The sequence below is a fragment of the Helianthus annuus genome, chromosome 17 (assembly GCF_002127325.2).
Source record: "Helianthus annuus cultivar XRQ/B chromosome 17, HanXRQr2.0-SUNRISE, whole genome shotgun sequence".
Lineage (NCBI taxonomy): Eukaryota > Viridiplantae > Streptophyta > Magnoliopsida > Asterales > Asteraceae > Helianthus > Helianthus annuus.
This window is the reverse complement of record NC_035449.2, coordinates 125,708,978-125,725,845: the sequence shown is the minus strand read 5'-3', so window position 1 is coordinate 125,725,845 and position 16,868 is coordinate 125,708,978. Positions and strand designations below refer to the sequence as shown.

Here is a 16,868-nt window from a genome sequence, read left to right as displayed (position 1 = left end):
TTCCCCACTTCCCTTATATTTATAATGTATAATAGTATTTTATAGAGTTAAATGCTTGGTTGGTCCCTGTGGTTTGCAAAAATTGCATACTTGGTCCTAGTGGTTTACTAATTACACGCGTGGTACCATAACTTGTCAAAAATGCACTCGCTTGGTCCCCAGCCCTAATATCAGTTAAATATCTCTGTTAAAACACCCCATGTGCTTGGCACATGAGGGTAATTTGGTCATTTCAGTCCATCCTATTATTAAAAGAGTTAAATACCTGGTTCTCCCACCCCACACCCTTCTTCTTCTTCCCCAAACCACCACCACCACCATCTCATCTCCTCCACTGAATAACCATAAAATGACAACAAATATATCAAATTAATCTGTTTACAGGAACATCAAATAGATCAAAAGTAGAGAAAAAAAAACAAACAGTTTCTGCCAAAATACATGTCCCATACGCACCAAACACAACAATCTCCCGGCAACGGTTTCTCCGGAGGCGGAAGGAACTCTGACAGCTTCTGATTTTCCGATTAAATCCTTAACAACGCTCGAACGAACAACATCTTGATTTGATTTCCTTCTTAGAACTAGAATCATCAATTGTGCTGTAGAAATTTGAATCAGTTCTTAGATCAATACAACTCATGTTTGTGAGAGAAAACTGAATGATTGTGAAGAGATCGATTAAGTGTGATCTGTTCGATTTCCGCCTGCAAAATCACGAGGAGGGGAGGGTGTGGAGGAGGTAGGAGTTGAATCAGTTCTTAGGTCAATATAACTCATGTTTATGAGAGAAAACTGAACGATTGCGAAGAGATCGATTAAGGGTGATCTGTTCGATTTTCGCCTGCAAAATCACGAGGAGGGGAGGGTGTGGAGGAGGTGGAGGACTAGAGGTGGTGGCCGGCTATCGGAGGTAGGAGTGGTGGCAGAGGTGGTCTGGAGGTGGTTGGTGGTGGTTATTCAGTGGAGGAGATGAGATGGTGGTGGTGGTTTGGGGAAGAAGAAGGGTGTGGGGTGGGAGAACCAGGTATTTAACTCTTTTAATAATAGGAGGGACTGAAATGACCAAATTACCCTCATGTGTCAAACACATGGGGTGTTTTAACAGAGATATTTAACTGATGTTAGGACTGGGGACCAAGCGAGTGCATTTTTGACAAGTTATGGTATCACGCGTGTAATTAGTAAACTATTAGGACCAAGTCTGCAATTTTTGCAAACCACAGGGACCAACCAAGCATTTAACTCTATTTTATATAATCAATATTCTCGTTGATTATGCTTGTTTATAAAATGATTAATAAATACTATCTTTTATTACATTTAATCATCCAATATACTATTATATATTACTTTAGTATTATTAATCTTAACTAGGGGTGTAAACAAACCAAGCCTGAGCCCGCTTAGGCTCGAGCTCAAGCACGGTACGGTTCAAGCCTACTATTTTGGGATCCAAATTCGAGTTGGGCTCGAAAGTAAAACCCAAGAGCTCGTTTGGTTTGGCTTAGCTCGACTAAAGGTAATTTGATGAGCCGAGTCGAGCCGAGCTAGGGTAAGCTCGGGCTCGGCTCAATTATAAACCGAGCTGGCTTGGCTCGGCTCGGATTTGAAACCGAGCTGAAAATCTAAGCTTGGGCTTGGCTTGGTTTTAAACCAAGCTGGCTCGGCTCGGTTTGGTTTGGCTCGATTTAAAAGAAAATGATATATAGTTCTCAAAATTCAGTAGCCTAAAATATTATTCAATACTTAAAAAATACAAATTCAAAATAAGTTTATCCTAATACATTACAAACCAAAATCATTTTCAACAACGAAAAATAAGTTTTAAATTTCAATGAAATACAATATAAGTTCATTAGCAAGTTAATTAAGATTCAAATATGCCATGGATATCAAATTACAAACCTAAATACATAAAAAATAACAAGTTTTTTTGTAATATATTATAATGTATATAAATATAAATATATTATAAAGAAAATAATCCGAACTAAGCCGAGATGAGCTACCAAGCAAGCCAAACCGAGCTAGCTCGACTCACCTTCAAACCAAGCCATATTGAGCTAGCTTTTTCCGAGCTAAATCCAAGCGAGCTACGAGCTGCGAGCTTTTCAGACAGCCCTATATTGTGGTGGTTGTGTGCGAAGTCGGTGCTAGAAAGATGAGGTTTTCATTTAAATTTAAGTGTAACATATACTTATTTCATATATATATATTATTTAATAGTTGATATCTAATAATATATTCTACTATTTTAACTTAGGTTAGAAATACTAGGGGTGCAAACGAGCCGAGCTTGTCTAAAAAGGCTCAAAACGAGCTCGAGTCGGTTTGCAAACCTAAACAAGCCCACAGTTTATATACTTTTTATTAATATATTAAATAAATATTTACATAATCGTAATTACTATTTACAAAATTATGAAAAAATAACTGGATTATATACAAATTAATTAGTTAATAACTATAATTAATATAATTTAATTAATAAATAATAATCGAGAAGAGCTCAAACATGAAAAACTACCTACGAGCCGCTTGAGCATTCATAAGCTTAACGAGCTTGAGCCTTAGCCTAGTCGAGCTTGAAAAACTACTTACGAGCCGCTCAAGCTTTCATAAGCTGAACAAGCTCAATCCTGAGCCTAGTCGAGCTCGGGCTCCACTCGTTTGCACCTCTAGGCTCAAAATGACCATCATTAGATTTAAATAACCATAATTAACCATAGATGACTAGCACAAACCGTAGTTGACAAGTCACTTTGACCACCGTGGACCCTAAGTGACCAACATTGACTCTAACTGACCAGTATTGATCTTAACTCAATAACATTTGTTGTCATTGACTAACAATTACCCTAATTGATTGTAATTGCCACCAATTAACAATTATCGGCAAATATTGGCCTTACTTGATTATCATTGACCAACTAATACCATACTTAACCATTATTGACCAATTCGATGAACAAAGCAAATCAATTAATACTAGGGGTGTAAACAAGCTGAGCCTAGCTCGAGCTTGAATATAATCGTCCTTGACCTTTTTCAACTTAAAAGATAAAGCTCGAGCTCAAGATAGGCTCGACTTAAGTTCTATTTTTGAAGCGCGAGTTCAACCAATTTACCATTTATTGAGCTATTATCATATAATTTATCACAAACTTCAACTCGAGTAATTCTAACATCTTTCTTGAACACCATGACAACGTAATGATACGGGTTGACAACTTAGGTTACACTGTAATGATACGGGTCAAAGCGGGTTGACAACTTTAAAGAAATGGGTCAATGTGGGTTAGTGTCTTAAGAAACGGGACACGTTTCAGATTGGAATGGGTTTCGGGCCGAGACGGGTTACGACACGAAACGGGTTGAGTTCGAATTGAGTTTCGGGCCGAGACGGGTTTCGACACGAAGCAGGTTTTGGATTAGAATGAGGTTGGTTCAGATCGGGTTTCGGGCCGACATGGGTTTCTGCATGGGACGAGTTTTGAATCGCAACGGTTTTAAATATGATCTAGTCCGACTAGGCCTGACTAGATCCGCCTAGGCCCGACTAACGATTAATGGACTGATTAACGAAAAATAACTGAGTTACTGGCCGACTAGCGATTAATCACCGACTAGTCGCCTTCTAGTCGCGATTTTTACAACACTGGTCCTACCATAGTGGGCTTGTAGGTGGTTGATTTCCCCTTGAATAGTGGGCGGGCGTGGTCACCAACGTTGTATGTGTTCGCAGGGCATAAGTGACCTTTCGTCAATTGGTTTTCTTGGGTGATCGAGCTTGTATAGTATTCATCGGGTGTTTTAAAAAATATTTGAAAACATCGTATATTTACATATTTACTCGTTGGGTGTTTAAAAAAATATTTGAAAACATCGTATATTTTCAAATTCTAAATAGTAATAACTAAACAGATAGCAATATAGTTAACCAACTGTTTATTATTATATTATATCATGTTACTGAAACATTTAAATAAATATGGGTTATCACAACATCTTAAAATCGAATCTTAGTAATCTGTTCTTTTTTCATTTTTTTAATTCCAAATACTAACATAGGGTTTTAAAGAAAACGTGAAAACATACCAGAATCCAAGTCGGAAAATATCAAAATATACAGCGGCCTTCCTTCATCATAATCTAAACCTCAGTCTCTTCTAGCGTCGCCGGATTCGTTGCCTCCTCCGCGGGACTGCCCCTCCTTTGTCGGCTTTGCCCTTTTACCAGCTACAAGTACGACCACTTCATGTTAATTCGTTTGAGTTTAATAATTCCGGTTGTATGATCGATCATGTGACTCTGATTGATATTTGTCCATTCAACTTATGTGAATTTTAATTGTTTCTCATCAAAATCTTGCCTATAGGATGTAGCTTTTCATTGACGAGTTTCCATTAGATCATCTAGGTTAATTGGATAGGAGGAATCTCTGTTTTAGTGAAACATAGTAACTTTGATTGTTACAATAAAGCAACGACTTTACCTAAATAAATATTTTTGTATTGCTCAAGGATCAAGGCACCAATCAGGTTCATATTATTCAATATTTCATCAAATAGATAATGAAAAAAACTAAATTAAGTGATCAGGTTTGTTTGTTACTTTGTTTGACTAAATGACCAATTCCTCCTTTTTCCATTGTATTAAATCCTTTCTGGTTGGGGAGTATGTGGCTGGGAAACAACGCGGGTCGGATTCGTTTTCAGTGGTGTGGCATGCGAAGCATATGGTTTAAGTATTCATAGCCTGCACTAAGTATTCATAACCTGCACTAAGCATACAAAACTGATGCTTAAACCTGCATAGCCCACACCAGTTATGCATCCAGCGCTGGCTTAAGTGTATCAAAGCTGGGTTACGCGAGGCATGACGAGTGTTTTCCGGCCTTGGTACGCGTGACCGGCATTTAAACTTGCATACCCATTTTTTTAACCAACCCATTCTGACCCATAACCCATTCGGACCCCTGACCCAAACCGATCCCGGCCCTAACCAAAATAACCATTTATTGAATCGACGTGTTTTGACCAAAGCCATTCTGACCCGCAACCCAAACTTGCCTAACCCACCACTATTTTGCCAGGTCTAATTATTATTTTATTGCTTCTTGTTGTGAAACTAGCCTAATAGCAAAACAATATAATAGAGATGAAGGGAGAAAGGGATTGCTCTTTCATTAATAGGTATGATTTACAATGAGATACAATAGTGGTATATATAGGTATACAAAACTTGGAGAGAAAGCTAATCTATTTTTGGTGTTGATAACCACATTAATAATAAATATATTCATAACACTCCCCCTTGGTTATCAACATAATACGCTTGATGCTACCTCGTTAAAAACCTTGCTAGGAAAACCCGGTGGGACAAAACCATAGCTAAGGGAAAAAGAGTGCAGCGTGTAATGCGCATTAGTTCCCCCTGATACTTCTAGATCAGGTATGTTGCCTCATTAAAAACCTTACTAAGAAAACCCAATGGGACAAAACTTAGTCAAGGGAAAAAGAGTGCAACTTAAATAAGTCTCCCCCTCATTTTAACATGTATCCTTTAAGTGACGTGTGTCCATCTTCCTTGAAAGTTGATCAAAGCTTTTGTAGTCAATGATTTGTCGCTTGATCCCTTAATGTGCAATCCTTTCTGTTGAGCAATGTTGTATAATCTTCTAACAAGACTTTAGGTGCCTCCTTCCAAAAAATACCATATGTCCACGACTGTGTTTAGTTACATTCCTGCATCTACAAGACTAACCAAACTTGTTTTGATGGGTTAGTAAAATATAATCAAATATCGTTTATACATGAAATATTTCGTTGAACTGATTCCAATGCCTCTTCGCTTGACAAAGGTTATATTATCACAATAAGCTCAAGTGAAAGATATTATAACCATACATAGCTAGCAAAACATTTTAGTGCACACATGCATTCAATGATGGTACTTATAGAATGAGAATCTCTACTTTGGTAGGAGATGATAATAGGCATTTCTTATAACAAATGACTTAACAACCTTTAACGTACTTTTAAGGTTCAACTATGTCCATACTAAAATATCTCAACATCATCTTCGAGATGTACTTTAGGGATTGATAAAATATAATTACATATATACTTGAACTGTAGTTCGAGTAATAATTAGATTGTGCCAAGGTCATTAAAAAAAACTCCTTCTAAAAGCTCAACAGTTTCTCTTGACGATGTGTAAACATCATCACTGTAAACTGCGATTATAGTGAACTTTTAAAAGTAAATTTTTTTATAAAACATGGCTAATTTAATCAAACTTATATCCCTCTTTATGCGAATATCTCGAGTTGTACAACACTCGACCCAACTATTTTAGCCATACGTATTTTGCCATCTTCATATAGTACATTCTTGAGGTTTTTTATATCAATGCTTCTGGCATTATCAATCCATGAGGGAATTCTGCCCATCTTATCCAACAATGCATGTGCATTCACTCTTCATGAGTTTTGCTACATAAACTTACCCATATAACACATAGCTATCTATATCATATGCAAAATGTCATGAACACTTGCTTTTATCTCCAAAATCCATATTGTACCATGCGTGTACACTATTTATTAAGATATCACAATCACTGAGTACAAGTTTTCTATGTATGTTTATTGGTGCACAAGAATTACATCCATAAGATGTTTCAGTTAACCTTCTAAGCACTCAATTGCTTTAGGCTACTCATGAGGAGTTTCAATTATATCCAACATGTAAAAAACCATAACCTATTCAAATCCGAATATGTATACAATGATCACATTGTTCTCGAGAACTTACTTTACATAACTTACATAATTTAATCCTTCGAGACTTTCATGTAAATTTTCAGTATCAAGTGATACATAACATTCATGATACGCATATAAATTCTCTCTTTATGTTACCAGACTAATAAGATATTGGAAAGTTAATGCATCCACCACTGGAGAATACTTCTCCTCATAATCAATCATAGGTCTTTGCGAAAATTCTTGTGCCACCAATTTTGCCTTATATTACTTGATTTGATTTTCAATTCATAATTCGCATAAAAGACCTGTTTGTTTCCAACATGATTTACAACTTCAGTTGCATGGATTGTTGGTTCGAAAACTTTCCATTTCATTAGAGAATTCAACTCTGCCTTATTCACGTTTTTTCGCTTTTGGCCAATCATTTCTCATAGGCATATCTTAAATTTTGATCCTCATCATTTCATCATTACAAGCGCTAAATTATATACAAAAGTATAACGACGTCGATTTTATTTCGATTCCATGTATATCCTAGACATGATACAACTTATCGAGATCTCTTTAGTTTCAGGTACCTGAGGTTTTTCTTGAACCATCATGTCTACTGTCTCTTCAGGAGACCTTTTTAATATAACCTCCACTTGACCATCTTAATTAGTTGCTCTAATTTTCGAGGAATTTTATTATTGGAATTGACTAGTCTACCACGCTTTAGACGTGCAATAGACTCATTACAAACATGTGGTTGTCCTTCTAGGACACTCATCTTAATTGGAGCATTAGCAGTTGGTATATGTGACATAGTCACCTTTTCAAGGTCAGTGAATGCGTCTGGTAATAGATTCGCTAATCTTTATATATGAATTATTCTTTGAACTTATGGTTCATACTTTTAGTTTTGATGATCAATGATAATTCATACCAACTCATTTCTTTTCCAACTGCTTTTTATCTCCCCCTGATGTTGGGAATGTTAGTCCATTTAGATGGATATCAATTAATTGAGCCATAAATAAATATCTCGTGAAAGGCCCTATTCGTTATCATATATTCCCAACCACCTTTTAAGGTCCCATCTTTGTGCGTAGTGGTGGATCATTTTCAACATATACCGCACAACCAAAATCTTAGAAGGGACATCTTTGGTTCCTGACCAAAAACCAACTATAATGGGGAGAAACTATTACAACATGTTGGCTTGATCTGAGTTAATGTTGTTGCATGTAAAATTACATGTACTAAAATAGAAACGTGAACTTTTGCTCTCGTAATCATTAACTTTGCAATAAGTTATAGACGTTTAATGATTGTCTTCAACAAAAAAAAAAAAAAAACTTATTTTAGTGATCTTAATAACTTGAAAATAAATTTCACAGTTATAACCGAAATAAATATGCCAATCTGGAACAATGTACTTGCTATATCATTAGCGAAGCCATAAATCACACAATTCTTAAGTTGTGTATTCGATAACCATTTAGACGATGCATCGATTTAAAACACTAAATGGTATCATATTGGGATATGTATATTCTTTAACCACTTCCAGAATATCTAGGGATACACACCCTCCCTTATTTGGCAAATATAAAATTTCCCTTGAGAGTAAACATTACATGCTATTTATAAGCTTAAAGAATCTTTTAGTTCTTCATTATGTTTCACATCATCATTGACTCGGTGTGGTCTAACCGGTCATACCAACTAATTAAATAATTATGATCCATAAACTTTTGGTTTATGATCGTATGTGTATTACTTTCTCGTATGTAATACAAAAACGTATGATACGAAAGAATATATTATAACTTCAAAGTTCAAACCATCACGTTATGCAATCACTCCTTAGTTTGCCACTTTTGTGGTCCATCTCATTATTAACATGATCAAATGGTTGATCTCATTATTAATATGACCATCATTACAATTTCCTCAATGATGTCCATGATCACAATGATCAACGTATTTTCAGTTCATAGATCAGAGTAAAATCACACAAGTTTCATGAGTTTCATTATTTTTCGGACATACGAACATAAAGTTACTTCAAACCTTTCATACCATTTAATGATATTGTTGCTTTAGGTTTGACAAACAAAATTTGTTTTATCCGATTTTCACTTATAAAATAAAACTTCTCTTCACATAGCAACAATTGAGAAGTAAATACATGTCCGAGTCATATAACATTTGTCGCTCTTAAATCTTATGACCTTAATCTACAAGATGATAATGAGATTTTCGAAGTATGACAATACAAGTGTCATTTCTAAGCATATTTATATTCTTTCACGAGAATGAGAATGATAATACAACAACCAACACTGGGCTTATATATGTTTTATCAATATATCAATACTTAAAAGGCATAACATTGTAATAGTGGTAATTTGCCAACAAAAACCATTACACATCACTATCTTTTTTATCATAACTAAAAATATTACTATTCCATAAAGCCATAATAGATATATGATAAGAAGTAACATGAAAACATACATAATTACATATAGTTACATATTGACTCATAATTTATAGTTGTATGCATGCATATGGAAATTCATACTTGAATCTTAACTAAATTTACACAAATCTTATTTATAAATTCAATCAAGTCCATAGCAATAGTTGACCCAAAGTTCTAATCTTTTATGAAACCAAAAGATACATGATTTTTGAGTTATAAACGAACAATTAGAAACTTAGACTAAAAAAAATGTATAAACCAAACAATGCGTGTATCTAGGCATTCTCTAGCATGTGTGCGCATGTATAAATATAAACATGAAAAACTAGTAATAATATCTTACAACAAATTGATAGTCACTCACATAGCAACTTTAATATCATATAATCTGTTATTATAATAAAATTTTATGAGGATATTTGCATTCAAAATAAATCTTGAAAGATTCAATTTTTTTTTTATAAACAATTGAAAATAATCACTTATGAATTAGTAAGCGAATAACTAGTTTATTTCTAAACAGATGAATAAATGCTTTAAATTATTACGAAGGAAATAAAATTTTTAATCAATTTCTATTAACACAGTGACAAATGTTTTAGGCCCCAATTGGTTTAGCTAAAAATTCTTGGAAGCAACAAACTGGTATGACCCAACAAAGTTTAAATAGTAGTTTAAAACATGAGTTAATTGAGTAATTTTTAAAGTTGATTTACAATAATAAAAGCATTGCAAATACGTGACATCTTATACTTTCTTATTTATAATTATATAATTAGTAGATAGAATAAAGGGTATCAAGTAAATAGAGAAATATTGGTCATATTATATAACAACGAAATAAAAGCTATGTATGCTAATTGATTTTTTTTTTTACAAAACAAAAATTTGAATTTTAAAAGAAGGTAAGTTAATCAATAAACAAAATAAAACATAAGCAATTAATTGGGAACTTAATCTCTCCACCCCATTAATCACATCCTCCTAATTAAACCGTACTATAGATATGGTTGTTGTATAATGTTTAAAGAGTCTACCAAAACCCATCCCCCAAGTTAAAGTTTGATCCAAAATTTTAGAAAAAAAAAATAACTCTGCCATGGAGGTTTTAGTTTGGATTATCTCACAAAATGGTTTCATAATACTTTTACTTTCTATATTTACAAACTGAAATGATTTTTTCCGAGGTTCTTCGTTGGAATTCTTTTTAAAACCAGGATGGGGGCATGTAAGTGTAAGTTGAATATAACCAGAAAATAGTTTGTAAATATTACCTGGTATATGAATGGAGGTCGATTAAGTTGTTGTGGTTTCCTCCCTTCGGATTCGATCGTGGTCACAACAATCCACTCAGATTCCGATTTCAGTGGCTACAACATCAATGCACTTGCATTGGTTATCTTGTTCCATTACTCAATGGTATGTAGGCACCAGGTTGACGTACGCAGGTGGATTCAAAGTGAAAGAAAAAAAAAACAAATAGTAACAAGTGAACTCGTGCTGATAACGTGTTGTGAAACTAGCCTAATAGCAAAACAATATAATAGAGATGAAGGGAGAAAGAGATTGCTCTTTCATTAATACGTATGATTTACAATGAGATACAATAGTGGTATATATAGGTATACAAAACTTGGAGAGAAAGCTAATCTATTTTTGGTGTTGATAACCACATTAATAATAAATATATTTATAACACTTCTGTTATTATAGGTAACTTTCTTATGTACATGCAGGATTTTCAAAAGTTACATCACCAATTCGACAACCATATCAGCCCAACTGTAAAATACTAATAGTTATTTTATAAAATGATTAGAATGGGTCTAGGTCAAAACGGGTCGGTTTATAAAATGGTTATTTTAGGTCTGGGTCAAAAGGGGCTGGTTTATAAAAAGGTTAGAATGGGTCCGGGTCAAAACGGGTTCTAGTTAGAATGGGTTAGGGTCAGAACGGGTCGGTTTAGAAATGAAATTTTATATAATGTGAGCTTTTAAATACACACACACACACACACACATATATATATATATATATATATAATAAATTATACAATCTAATGTAAAATAGGATTTTATACCAGCTAAAGTATGAATTTGATGGTAGAAAATTGAGTTAAACGGTACAGTAGCTTTACTTTTTGCATCTATAGTCATAACTTTCATTTTCAAACACTAGTAGTTCATTAACCAAGACTCCTCTGTATATATGAAATCTCTCGGTTTTTTTTTTTGAAAGAAATATAAACCATTTGTAGAAGATTATTAATTGATTTAAATATAATCGGTAAAAATAAGGAGGTAGATGGGGTCAGGAGGGGCTAGTTTTGTCATAAGGATTAGCCCAGTCTAACCCATTAATTGGAAAGGGCTGTCTCAATAAACCCAATCTGACCCGTTCCATACGAAAGAGCCACCCATATCAACTCAAAAGCTTTGAAAAACCACCCATACCAACCCAAATTTGGAACATCGGGTCAGGATTGCTAGGCATAGTTATAACTAAATCACAAAGTATTTTATAAAATGTAAATAAACAAATATCTATGATATTCACCAGTAGTAGTAGTTGTAGTGGCATTACGCTTGCGTCTACGGGCTGAACGTGGTACATCAGATGAACTTTCAATGGCTACCGACTGTTTTGTTTTGATAATTAGTTTATTAATGTTTGTTGTTAACCAGGATTTTGCAATGACATTGGATAAGAGCTGGACTAAAATCACTAATAAGGTAGATCTAGTGTTCATTAATGGAGCGATAGCTTTTGCAGAAAGGGGTAAAACATATGTTGATAGTGAAGGTAGGATACATTGCCAATGTAAAAAGTGTGTGAATGCAAGAAGACATGTTCCCACAGTTGTTGCTGATCATATCATTTATAATGGTTTTGAACCATCATACAATGTATGGATTCATCACGGTGAACATCTGCCGGGTTATGAAACCGACCAAACAGATAGTGACTATGAAGAAAGTGAAAATGAATCACATGACGGTGTCAATAAGCTACTTGATGACGCTTTTCCTACGGGCAGCGGAACTGAAGCTGAAAACTTCATGGAAGGTGCCAGTCTACATAATAACCCAAAGGTGGAGAAGTTATTTGTCGACATGGAGAAGCCTTTATACCCAGGGTGTGATGAGTTTTCTGTACTAGGCTTTTTACTAAAGTTGATGAACGTGAAGGTAACATGCAAAATGATAAATGTGTCAATGGATATGATTCTGAATTTATTTAGCCGGGCCTTCAAGGATGCAAACTTACTGAAGAACCATTATGAGGCGAAAAAGTATTTACGTACTCTTGGACTAGGATACAAATCTATTCATGCTTGTAAACATGACTGTGCATTATTTTGGAAAGAAAATGCAGAATTACAAAATTGCCCCGTGTGTGGCACTAGTCGTTATGAAGAAAATAATAAAGGGAAGAAAAAACCGGTAAAAATTTTACGTTACTTTCCCGTCACAAGTAGACTTAAGCGCTTATATGCCTCAAGACACACTGCTAAGGAAATGTTGTGGCATGATCGATACAGAACCAAAGAGGATGGGGTTCTTAGGCATCCAGCAGACGGAAAGGCATGGAAACACTTTGATACAATGTTTCCTGGTTTTGCAAAGGATCCTAGAAATGTTCGCCTAGGGCTTGCAAGTGATGGTTTCAATCCGTTTGGTGCAAAAAGTCTCTCCTATAGTATGTGGCCTGTTGTGCTCATACCATACAATATGCCTCCTTGGAAGTATATGGTCGACGCTTCATTTATTTTGACATTGCTGATTCCTGGAAGCGATTCACCAGGTAATGATGTTGATGTATTTTTGCGTCCACTCGTAGATGAGTTGAAACTTCTATGGGATAAGGGTGTTGAAACATATGACTGTGAATCAAAACAGAAATTCAACATGCGTGTCACACTTCTGTGGACAATTAATGATTTTCCTGCGTACGGTTATTTGTCTGGATGGAGCACGAGTGGATATAAGGCATGTCCAATATGCAATGAAGATGCGAGCAGTATACGTTTACGAGATAGAATAGGATATGTAGGTCATAGGCGATTTCTCCCGACCAATCACTCTTGGAGGAAAGCACGAGATTATAATGGACAGAGAGAGACTAGGCTTGCACCTAAACTTGTCAACGGAGATGATTGCTTACATCAGTTGAAACATCTCCCTATACATCAACATGGAAACATTCGGATCATGTAGGTAAAAAGAGAAAACGGACCGCACTTGATAATATAAACTGGTCAAAGAAAAGCATCTTCTTTGAACTCCCATATTGGCCTAAGTTATTGATTCGTCACAACATTGACGTGATGCATGTTGAAAAAAATGTGTGTGAGAATGTGTTGGGAACCCTATTAAACATAGAAGGAAAGACGAAAGACACTGACAAAGCCCGGCTAGATTTGGAAGATATGAACATACGTAAAGCGCTTCACTTGGTTAGAAAGAATGATCATTGGGTTAAACCACATGCTTTGTATGTTTTAACTCGAGACGAGAGAAAAAATTTTTTTAATTTACTTAGCTCTGTGCGTTTTCCAGATGGGTATGCTGGACATTTAGCTAAAAATGTGATTGCTGAGCAAGGTAAGGTACATGGGCTAAAATCACATGATTGTCACGTCTTAATACAACATCTAATTCCTATTGCAATTCGTCCTTTTATGACAAAAGAAATTCGTGATGCATTAGTGGAGTTGTCCCAGTTTTTCAAGAAACTTACTCAAGCCACATTACACGTGAACGAGTTGGAAGTGTTGCAAGAAGACGTAGTTAAGATTTTGTGGAAGCTTGAACGTATATTTCCCCCATCATTTTTTATAGTTATGGTGCACTTGTGTGTGCATCTTCCTCAAGAGGCAATTTTGGGAGGACCTGTACAATCGAGGTGGATGTATCCAATCGAAAGATACCTTGGCCATTTAAAAAAATATGTTAAAAACTTAGCTAAACCTGAAGGCTCGATAGCAGAAGGTTAGGTTGTTGAAGAAGCTATAACATTTTGTTCACACTATTTACGAGGTGTTGAATCCAAGTTGGACAAACGTGACAGAAATGATGGCAAAACCTCTAGTGATGCTCAAAGTTGTGCGTTGGATGTTTTTAGATTGAATGGTCGAGGTATTGGGAAGAAAGAAGTTCATATCCTTCCTAGTAATCTTATGAAAAAAGCAATATGGTTTATCTTCAACAATTGTCAAGAGGTTCAGCCGTATTTAGAGTAAGTTTTTTTTTTTTATATTTGGTTGTGAATTGGTATTAACAATCATATATCACTAAATTTATAGTATACTACATGTGGCAGAGAACACTTGCGGTTTTTACAAATGCAACATCCGGAATCATTAGATTTTCACGAGATGCAGCAGTCTACATTCTCGACTTGGTTTGCAAAACGGATAATGCTAACACTCTATTTTACTTACTTTACTTTGTGATACTGCATTGCACTCTGATAACATGATTACTATGTTGAAAATTGGGTACATATTCAAGAGATGTATGCGCTAAATCCATCTCAAATTAATGAAGAGTTATATGTATTGTCTTGCCTTCCTGATAATCGAGTATCGTCACACAGGGGTTATATCATGAACGGGGTAAAATTTATAGTTAAGACAAACGATGACGGTAGACAAACACAAAATTGTGGAGTTACGGTACCGGGCGTTCATAATGATATCGAAGATGACTATTATGGATTTCTTGATGAAGTCATTGAATTGTCATTTATAAGAGGTTATCGTATAATATAATTCAAATGCACATGGTTTGATACTGATCGTCGAAGAAAGAACGTGATATTTGAACCTCATTTTATAAGCATAGATACGTCTCGACATGCTTACAAGGAGGATCCTTTCACCTGTGCAAACCAAGCTAAACAAGTGTTTTATATAAATGATCCACTTAAACCAAATTCACAATGGAAAATCATTGAAAGAATTACCCACAGACACTTGTGGGATATTCCAGAAGACAAGAATGCAGAAGATTTGTTTGAAGATGTCAACCTTCACCGTAAAGATGTTGAAGAAGAAATTGTTGAAAACGTTGATGTTGATGGCATTATAGATGATTTTATCAATGACAAGCTAGATGATTCTGATCATAGCATGGAAGATTTTGGTTCAAAGTCAAATATGGATGATTCAGAGACACTAATAAACCCAATAATGAAATGGAAAATGATGAGTCAGACGATGATGATTGGTAATGTTCAGTATGTAACATTTGTAAGAGTTTCAATTGTTAAGCCTTACAAAGACTAGTTTTATTCTTACTAATATACATGTAAAAGTAGCATTGTTTCACATTATCTAAGCATTTACTATGGATATTGTGTTTGCAGGTAAAAGTAGAAGTATCAAGAAAGGAATTACATTGAAGGAAAAAGTAGAAGTATCAAGAAAGGAATTACAGGTAGTATTTAATAAAGTTTTTTTCTAATTTGGCTAGTATCTATTAAAATTGAAGATAACTTAGTATAAATGTTTTCAGAAGGATGAATTTGGAAGAAGCTTATCTTAGAGGCTTGTGCTACTTGGACTTATAAAGGTTGTTGATATGTTGTAGTAGGTTGATTTGGATGCTAATGATCTTATTTTGTACTTTGTTGAACTTTGTAGCAGGTTGATTTGGTCTTTTGTTTGTTAAACAATATTTAGTTTTTTTATATGTAAGAACGGGTCCTTTAAATAAATGATTTTTTTTTGTTTTATTTGGAACTATTATTATTTGACCCGACCCAAATCGAATAGCCGGCCCGACCTGAAATATAACAATAGGAAAAAAAAAATTTGGGTCCCATGACTTTACGCCCCCTCGAAACTTTTGCTCAAGTTCCGCCACTGGTGGTTGGTGGGATGGTTTTATGTTTGTTTGTTTATAGAAATTGGGTTTTTTACTTTGAAGTAAATGATCACGGTCATCGCCCAAGATTTGAAGTGGTTTTTTTGCTAAATTCTTGATTTTTTTTTTATTTCTTGGTTGTGTTTAACAATTGGGTAATGTGGGTAGACAATGGTTGCAGGGGTGAGCATACCAGTGAAACTAGACTGAACCGAGTCATACCTGACTCGGACAGAAGACTGAACCGAGTCATACCTGACTCGGACAGAAACCTGAAAAGTAGGTTCATTTCGGATCTCGGGTCACTTTAATTTTTCACCTTGAGAACTAATAATAAACAAATAGTTTGGAAGATTGTCATAAGTAAAACTTATGTAATAATACAAATTCAATGCGAGTAAATAAAATCGATAGCAATTAAAAAACCAATTTGTTGCGATGCTCTCACTTTCGTAAGTAGTTTACGTTACCTTTCGTTTCAAATGTTTTTAAATAGCCCTAACAAAAGGAGTGAAATTAAATCATCGAAGTTCAATTATAATGTAAGCAAATAAAAAAATGTTGTATCATTCATGACTCATACATAAAACATATTAAAAGGCAATTGCAATCATGACCTTAATAGTTGTGGTATATATAGAGAATTAAAAAACTAAGAATGAATTCAAGAATGTAATTTCAACGGGAAAAATATAACAACATTCGAGCAAATGCACATTTCTATATTTCTTTTCAATTACAAGATCAGTTTGAT

General features: G+C 34.7%; 1 long non-coding RNA gene across 1 annotated transcript; it reads left to right on the top strand.

The window, feature by feature from the left end:
- Window positions 1–14,548: 14,548 nt before the first annotated feature.
- Window positions 14,549–15,946, top strand: LOC110922993. The gene is made up of 3 exons (XR_002583629.2): window positions 14,549–15,475; window positions 15,615–15,685; window positions 15,764–15,946. It is a non-coding gene; the product is annotated as an uncharacterized LOC110922993 (long non-coding RNA).
- The last annotated feature ends 922 nt before the right edge of the window (window positions 15,947–16,868 follow it).